Source organism: Cervus elaphus, chromosome 19, assembly GCF_910594005.1.
Source record: "Cervus elaphus chromosome 19, mCerEla1.1, whole genome shotgun sequence".
Taxonomy (NCBI): domain Eukaryota; kingdom Metazoa; phylum Chordata; class Mammalia; order Artiodactyla; family Cervidae; genus Cervus; species Cervus elaphus.
The window spans coordinates 6,612,182-6,619,591 of record NC_057833.1 but is presented as its reverse complement, the minus strand read 5'-3'; the positions used below and the strand labels follow the sequence as shown (position 1 = coordinate 6,619,591).

At 37.0% G+C, this 7,410-nt stretch overlaps 1 protein-coding gene across 35 annotated transcripts in view; it reads right to left on the bottom strand.

Moving 5' to 3' along the window:
• Nucleotides 1-2,948: 2,948 nt before the first annotated feature.
• MBNL1 (muscleblind like splicing regulator 1) overlaps nucleotides 2,949-7,410 on the bottom strand; it is a 210,027-nt gene continuing 205,565 nt past the window's right edge. For all 35 annotated transcript variants that reach the window (XR_006335221.1, XR_006335222.1, XM_043873707.1 and 32 more), the window contains one exon: nucleotides 2,949-6,387. The gene's annotated coding sequence lies outside the window, so the exon portion shown is untranslated. The remainder of the gene's footprint in view (nucleotides 6,388-7,410) is intronic.

Here is a 7,410-nt window from a genome sequence, read left to right as displayed (position 1 = left end):
CTCACACGGATGTGAAACCCTCCTATGGAGAATGTGCCTGCCTTTTCTTTTCTTTCATTTATTTTTAATTGGAAGAGAATTGCTTTACAATGTCATGTTGGTTTCTGCCATACAACACCACAGATCAGTTATAAGCACATATATATCCCCCCCTCTTAAGCCTCCCTCCCACCCCCACCATCTCACCCCTCTAGGTCATCGCAGAGCGTGGAGTGCGGCTCCCTGTTATTCAGCAGCTTCCCACTAGCTCCGTTTTCCACGTGGTGATGTACATACGTCAGTGCTCCTCTTCCAGTGCATCCCACCGTCTCCTTCCTTGCTGCGTCCACGAGTCTGCATCTCTATTCCTGCCCTGCAACGGACGCTTTTTTATTTCCTAGGCGATGTATTTATGGCCATGGCACAAGCGTGATTGCAGTAGTTAAAATTTCCCTCCAGTGAACCGTGCTCACTCCAAGTGGAATCACACAGGCCCACCTGAAGCCACGGTTTAACCCAGCCATCAGGCTCTGCTGAATTCCAAGGGCAGAGATTTAACAGCCGGGCTCCACCAAGGGGCCAACGTGACTGAGAGCGGCGGTTACAGTTTCCGTAACAGCCTAGTGGCTCCCCACCACTATGAATGAAGCTTTAGGTTTATTATTTATCTGTTAAAGAAGAAATTCTCTGTTTTGTCACTATAAGACCCAACTAGGGAGAAAAAAAACTGATCACACTTGCTTCAGTAAATTGTTCCTGAAAGACATAAACAGGTCACTAATAGTAGCAGATTTTATCTGTGTTCTAATCTGCCACTGCTGTTTTCCCTAAAACAGTACACTCAAGGGCAGGCTATATGTTTTCCCTAACATTTAATTAGCAAAAGAAAAATATCACATGAATTTAACAAAAAAAAAAAAACCAGCTCACACAACAATAAAAGAGAACCAAGGGGCTGCTTTCTCAGAAGACACAAAAGAGTAACTTTTGCTACTTTGGTAGCTCTGGCTGCCAGAGGAGGTGAGGTGGAGGTTGAGGGTAGGATGAAGAGCTGAGGATGATGTGTCCAGAGCAAGTGCAGGCAACTCTGAGCGTGTTTGGCCGCAGGGCTTCGAAGGCGCGTTCCCCACATCCTGGCCCAGGTCGGCTCCAGCACACACCTGTATTTTGCTTTTGTAGGGGTCAGAGTACCTGAGGCCCTTTAACAACCGAGTCCAACTCCCAAGAAGTTCGGAGGGGGACGCTGTGGCCCTGTGTGGCCTCACACAGCCACAATCTCAGAGTAGCTTCCGATTCGCTGCCCACCCCAAGTGCTGCATCGCGGGGAGCAGCCACGGGAGGACCACATGCTGGACGCGGAGCCACGGCCAGTCATGGCCCAAGGCCACTTTAGAGTCTCTTCAACAAGGCCTGGTGTTGTTTTGAAAGGTCAAGAGAAAAGTCAAAACAAATCCTTTAACATTTAAATCTCTACGTTTTCTCATTCTTGTATCTTTTCATGATATTATGCAACAGACTTTGAATACTTAAAGTGGATATGTTCTGTCAAAAGTTTCCAAATCTTGAATAATAACATTTTTCTCCAGAACATAGACTATTTCACATAGTAAGGTGACTGCCTCAGACTCATCAGTGAATGGAGTGAAATAAATAGCAAAATCTCATTGCTGACTGTCCCACAGGTTCACAGGTTCGCTGACATGTTAAGTGGCTATTTCCTATATGAAGCTGTGCCTCAGTAAAATTTAGATTGTCACTGAACTTCAGGGTCATTCCAAAGTGTAAACTCCATGAATGTCTAGGGTCTGTAATAAGAAACTAGACGGCTAAGACAGGGTCCCATCCCGTGAGCTGAGGACCCCTAGTGGTTGCTGCAGTAATAATTCCTTCTGAACAAGAAGCATTGCCTGGAGAATGAGTAGCTCAAATTATCGTTTCTCAGATGCATGTATACGCTGTTGTGATTAGTAAAAATAGTACAATGGCCTTTTGTCACTGTATTTTTTCAATTAAAAGATACCCAGAAGTATTCTCACTAATTGGAGAGGAGCTAGATGTTTTGATGTTACTCAAAAAGTTTGTGAACCCCTGCTCTAGACAGTCACCCCAGGGCAGCTACGCCCTTGAGTAGCTTGAATAGTTGAGTCCAATGAAAAGAACAGAAATGCTATGCAAAACTCAACCCGTAACAGAACTGTATTAATTATAAAGTAATGCACTTATTTCTACCGCAGTAAATTTTACAAAACAAGCGTTTACTACAAAGGAGAATTTGCCATCCCTGACCAAATACCAAGTACCACAGTCACACAAAGTAGCACTCAATGAATGAGCAAATTTCTTCACATTGGAACTTCGGCTTTCACTACCTGTGAAAACTGAAAAATGCAAAGCCATTTGGGAGACCAGGTCTCACTTCAATTGAATTTTTAATTCACCATTTAAAAAGCTCTCTCTCCCTCACACACACACACACAAACACTCAAGAGTGAGTCATCTCACGGCTTGTGTGTCCGCTGTGTGTGTGCATAAACGTTTATCCCTCTGAATCAAGTCATCATTATTCCAGTATTGAAATATTCTCTCCGATTGCCTGATTTCCAGTGCCAGTCTCCTGGGGTAGTTAGGCAAATAAAATTTCATTTACAGAAAGACTGTGATTCAGAACTGATAAAGAGAATTTTTTTTCCCCTTAAGAGTTCTCCCCTCCTGCACCTAAAATACATCAAACAGCACTTAGGGCGTCAGAGGAAAGAAGCAGATTTTTCCAAAGCACTGGGCAGTGGGTGGCAACACATGATTCAGAGTTTCCCTCCGGGCATGAGAGGTTAGTGGAGAGTCAAGGCCCCGCTTGGTGTCAGTTAACACCGGACGATGAATTTCCATATCATCATGTTTGACAAGACAGACATGCATGAATGCATGAAACGCGCAAAAATAATAACACTTCAATCTCAGGTACACAAATATACTTAAGAAAGAGAAGTTTTATTAGGGCAATTTCACTTTATTTTTCCATACAGCAAAGTCAACTACTGCAGTAATAATAAAATAAGCATAAAACAAATTGCAGCCCAAGACAAAATACATAATTTTAAGCAACTACAAGCAGAAAGTAAGTTGTGATTACATAATAGTAAAACCAAGCACACCTGTCCTTTCAGCAGGTGAAAGTGTAGGGTTGCTGATAAGTGCAACATTATAACCAGCTGGAGTGAAGGTTGGATACACTAATTCAGTAAACAAGTGCCCATTATCACATTTGCTTTTTTGAGTGCTTCTGAGTTGAAAATTAAAACCGTGAAAATTGAACTGTGTTTTACCTTTTTCACCTGCTGAAAGAACAGGCTCCTACCGCAATTAAAAAACAATCACATAACAACTATAGCTACTGTGTGCTGTTTGGTTTGCCTGTTTATGGGTGAAATTTTGTGAAAGTCAATACTTGTTTTGAAGATTTTTTTTCTTTCTTTTTTATTTTTTTTTTTGTGAACAGTAAACCACTGAAATTGGCAGAAACTGATTTGAATAGTATATGTCCTTAGTATAGTTCTTTCTCTCTCTTTTTTTTGTTGTTTTGTTGAAGTTTTAAACATGCAGTAGTTTTTTGAAAAATGTAAGGAATATCTGATCCATGATTTCACCTTAATGGTTGAAGGACCTGCTATTTTTGGTAATGATCTTCAGGCAGATTTGGCCCAATGGAGTTTTTGTCAGTCATGAGATCTTGGAAGGATGGCATATCTTTCCAGCTGAAAAAATCCTGGCAAACTACAAGCTGTCCACAAAAAAGCAAAGCAACATGTTTGAAGGGGTATGGAGTGCTAACTCTGTGCCACTTTTGCAAGCAATTTTGCTCAGTCTGTCATTTTATTAGCCTTAACAAAACTCCTTGTAATTATAGACGTTTTTATTCAAAATAAGATCTTACTATTATACAGGTTTCTCTCTTTTGACTATATACAGAAGTGCAAAAAGTCAACCTTCTCTCTAGACGTTCCAACATGCTAAATTGCAGCATAATCAACCCTCAAGAGTTTGCACACACGCTATAATTCTCATTACGTAAACTTTGAGTATTTGGATTATCAACAAAAAGTCCCTTGTTCTATTTATTGATTATGCAGCTTATTTATAACAAGGCCTGATATTCAGGGATTTCAAAAATATTAAACAATACTTTAACATTTGAAATGGATACAGTAGAAAATAAATTTTATTCTAATATCTAGGATCTAGATCTTCTTATAATAACTAATTACAAACAAAATAAATCATCAAAATATTACTCAATTGTCTGCCAGGATTGTTGCGATAGCAACAACTTAACTTCTTACTTAGCAATGATTATATATTTATAAGATATCCATATAAAAGATCTTTGTTCTTTTAATGAAAACTAGACAAGAACTAACAATGACTGACATTCTTACACTTTTAATATTAAATCAGTAAAATATAAATCATTTAGTTAACAATACGAATATTCATATGACACTACATGTAATTCAAAACTGAGTATGTTATGAAGGAAAAAACTACTTTAATTTTTTTTTTGTATTTTGAAAAGTTCATCGGTAAAATCTACTAAAACAAGAGTCTATAAACTGAAATGGTATTCAATTGTTAATAGAAAATGAAATCTAATAAATGTAGGAAATGAAAAACTACACTTTAACAAGAAAAATAAGTAATATTCTATAATGTAACTAACTACAATAACATGTGGAGTCACCATTACTCTCTTAACACGATTGAAATTACATTGGTATGGGTTCCAACCCGTAATGTAATAATCTAAGGCTTTAATAGATGTACAGTACAATCAGTAAAATCAACACATCAGTCTTATATTAGAAAGCATCTCTCTCAAGCATAAAAACTTGCAGTAAACTTGGAAGTATGGAAAGTTCTAGAACTGAACTTTCACTTCTCCCATTCCATACTAGAACTACCAGTGACCTGGCCCCTACTTCAGCAATTTTTAGAACTGCTGAACAGAGCAAAAATATCCTTTACTAGCTGCAACATCCAAACCACAAAAAAGGAATTCCTTTGGATGAATCCATTCTTAAAAACTGAATGCACATCTATTTTTTTTTTTAATTTGTAAAAGGCTTTCTAAGGCTATAAGCAGTAAATCTGAACAAAACGAAACAAAACAAATCACATATAAAATTCACCCATGTACTTAACCCACCCAATGACTAGATTAGTTAAACATTTCCCATTTTCATGTTTTGGTTTATCATGCATCTGATGACAGTGCTTTCCTCTTTGTTTAGAGTCACTGTTTTAAATGTGACTGTGACGAAGCATTTAAGCAAATGTGAAACCATTTTTGCAAAGCATTTAGAGTCTTTTGACTTTTGACAGAGCTATAAATAGAAGCAAAATAATTTCCTCAAACTTTTTTTTTTTGTTATCGTGTCTCAGAAATGGCATATCCCTTTTGAATAACATGTTATACAGTATAGTAGGCATAAATATTACACTACAATGCATTAAAATAATTTTTATATATATCTATGATATATCATCTCCAGTACGTGTGAGTTTATCTGTATTGAGAGAGTCTGTGTTGTGCTGTCTGTTACTATAAAGTTAAATCGGCCATTTCTGAGACAGCTTTGGTTTCCAAAAAAAAAAAAAAAAAAGAATGGTGCCCTTTGACTGATTAGTACTAGCAAATAAGCGACAAAATGTGGCTCTGAAAACAATAACACTGAAGAAATAATACTCTACTTTGATGTACAGTCTATGGCACTTCATGAGAATCCTTAACAACATGGTACTTAAAGCCATGATGTGCTTTAAAAGATACACAGTTGTGGTTTTGCTTGGCACATTCATCTCTGTCAGATCCCTCCCTCACCACATCTTAAAATCTATTACATTAAAAATATTACTCAAACAAAAATGACTGTGCATGCACGCTCTCATCTATAATGGCAATTTTAAATACAAGGTGCACCTTTGTTATTTGTAAACCTTGAAAGAAATAAACTTATTTTTAAAAAATTATATCTTGGTCTACAGACGTACCAATACATAATAGAATCATGGTTACACCATAGTCTGTCTTTTCAAGATGGCATGAATATATAGGAAACTAATTAGGTCTGCATATTTGAATGCATCACTCTGTGCTAGAAAAGAAAGACAATGTTGTTCTTTTAGACAGGAGTATCACCTCAGCACAAATATCAATTAAATGTACAAAGTGTATAGGCAACAGTGTGCAGTGGGTTTCCATGTTGTCTTTTCTTCTGGTTAACATGCAGTGTGCGGATGTCTTGTGGCTGAGGGGTTTTTGTATGAGGTTGCTTGACGGTATATACAATATGGCTAATGACCTCGTCCTTTACTCTATAACCAGGCACACTGTCCTTTCCTCTTTAGTACGATCTGCAAGGGAAAAAGATAACCTTCTGTTAACACAGACAATGTCTAACAGCAGTTTCCCATACACATTCAACATGAAAATTGTATTTCTTGGTTTAAAGAGTGAACACAGCAATGGCAGCACCTTCATGTAATAACAAAAAAACACATCGCAGGTACAAAGGACCAAAATGTGTTTATTGTCTCTTTGAAAATAAAATGACACTCACAGCTGCACAAAATTCTAGTCTCTGAACAAACATCAGCCAATACACAGCTTAAAATATAAAATACATTTGCAGAATCAAGGGGCATAATACAGGAGAGCTCTTTTTAGCACTATCATTGTGGGACAGAATTTACAACTCACTTTACTTCTTTCTAAAGTTGAATAGGTTTCAGAAGTAATGATTTGGCCCACAAAATTAAAATCCATGCAACTGTCCTATTAAACACAATTTGCTCTATGTGGATGCATGATTAACACAGTATGTGTTTGCAAAAAAAACAAAAAAACAAAAAACGATGATACTCTAAGTGACTGCTTTGGATAATTTACAGTTTGGATTTTTTCTCCTAAAGGCCAAGAAAAAGAAAAATCATTCCTTATGCTCCTGACAAATTCAGGTTGAACTGATATTACAATGTACTTGTGACTTAAAAATTCCAGCTGCTAAATGAAATTTGTTCCCATAGAATCTTTACATATTCAACTATGCTTTAGTATACAACTTGAGAATTCAAAAAATCACCATTTTGCTCAAAACCAGTTTAAATATTTTCCACTCAAAACCCAGTTTAAATATTGCAGCTTCTCATGAAAATGTCTAAGTATTTGTTAAATAAATAGAACCTTAAAGAGCTTAAGTTTCCATACTGACAAATCTACTGTTTTGCTAACTGATGGAACCCCACTCCATTTTGCATCTTTTTTTTCTGAACCTGGATTATTGCTAAGAAACAGTACTTGTTTACATATATACATACCCAACTGATCATAAGAGCTTGAAATGTTTTTTTTAACATGTCAAAAGAACTCTACTTCCA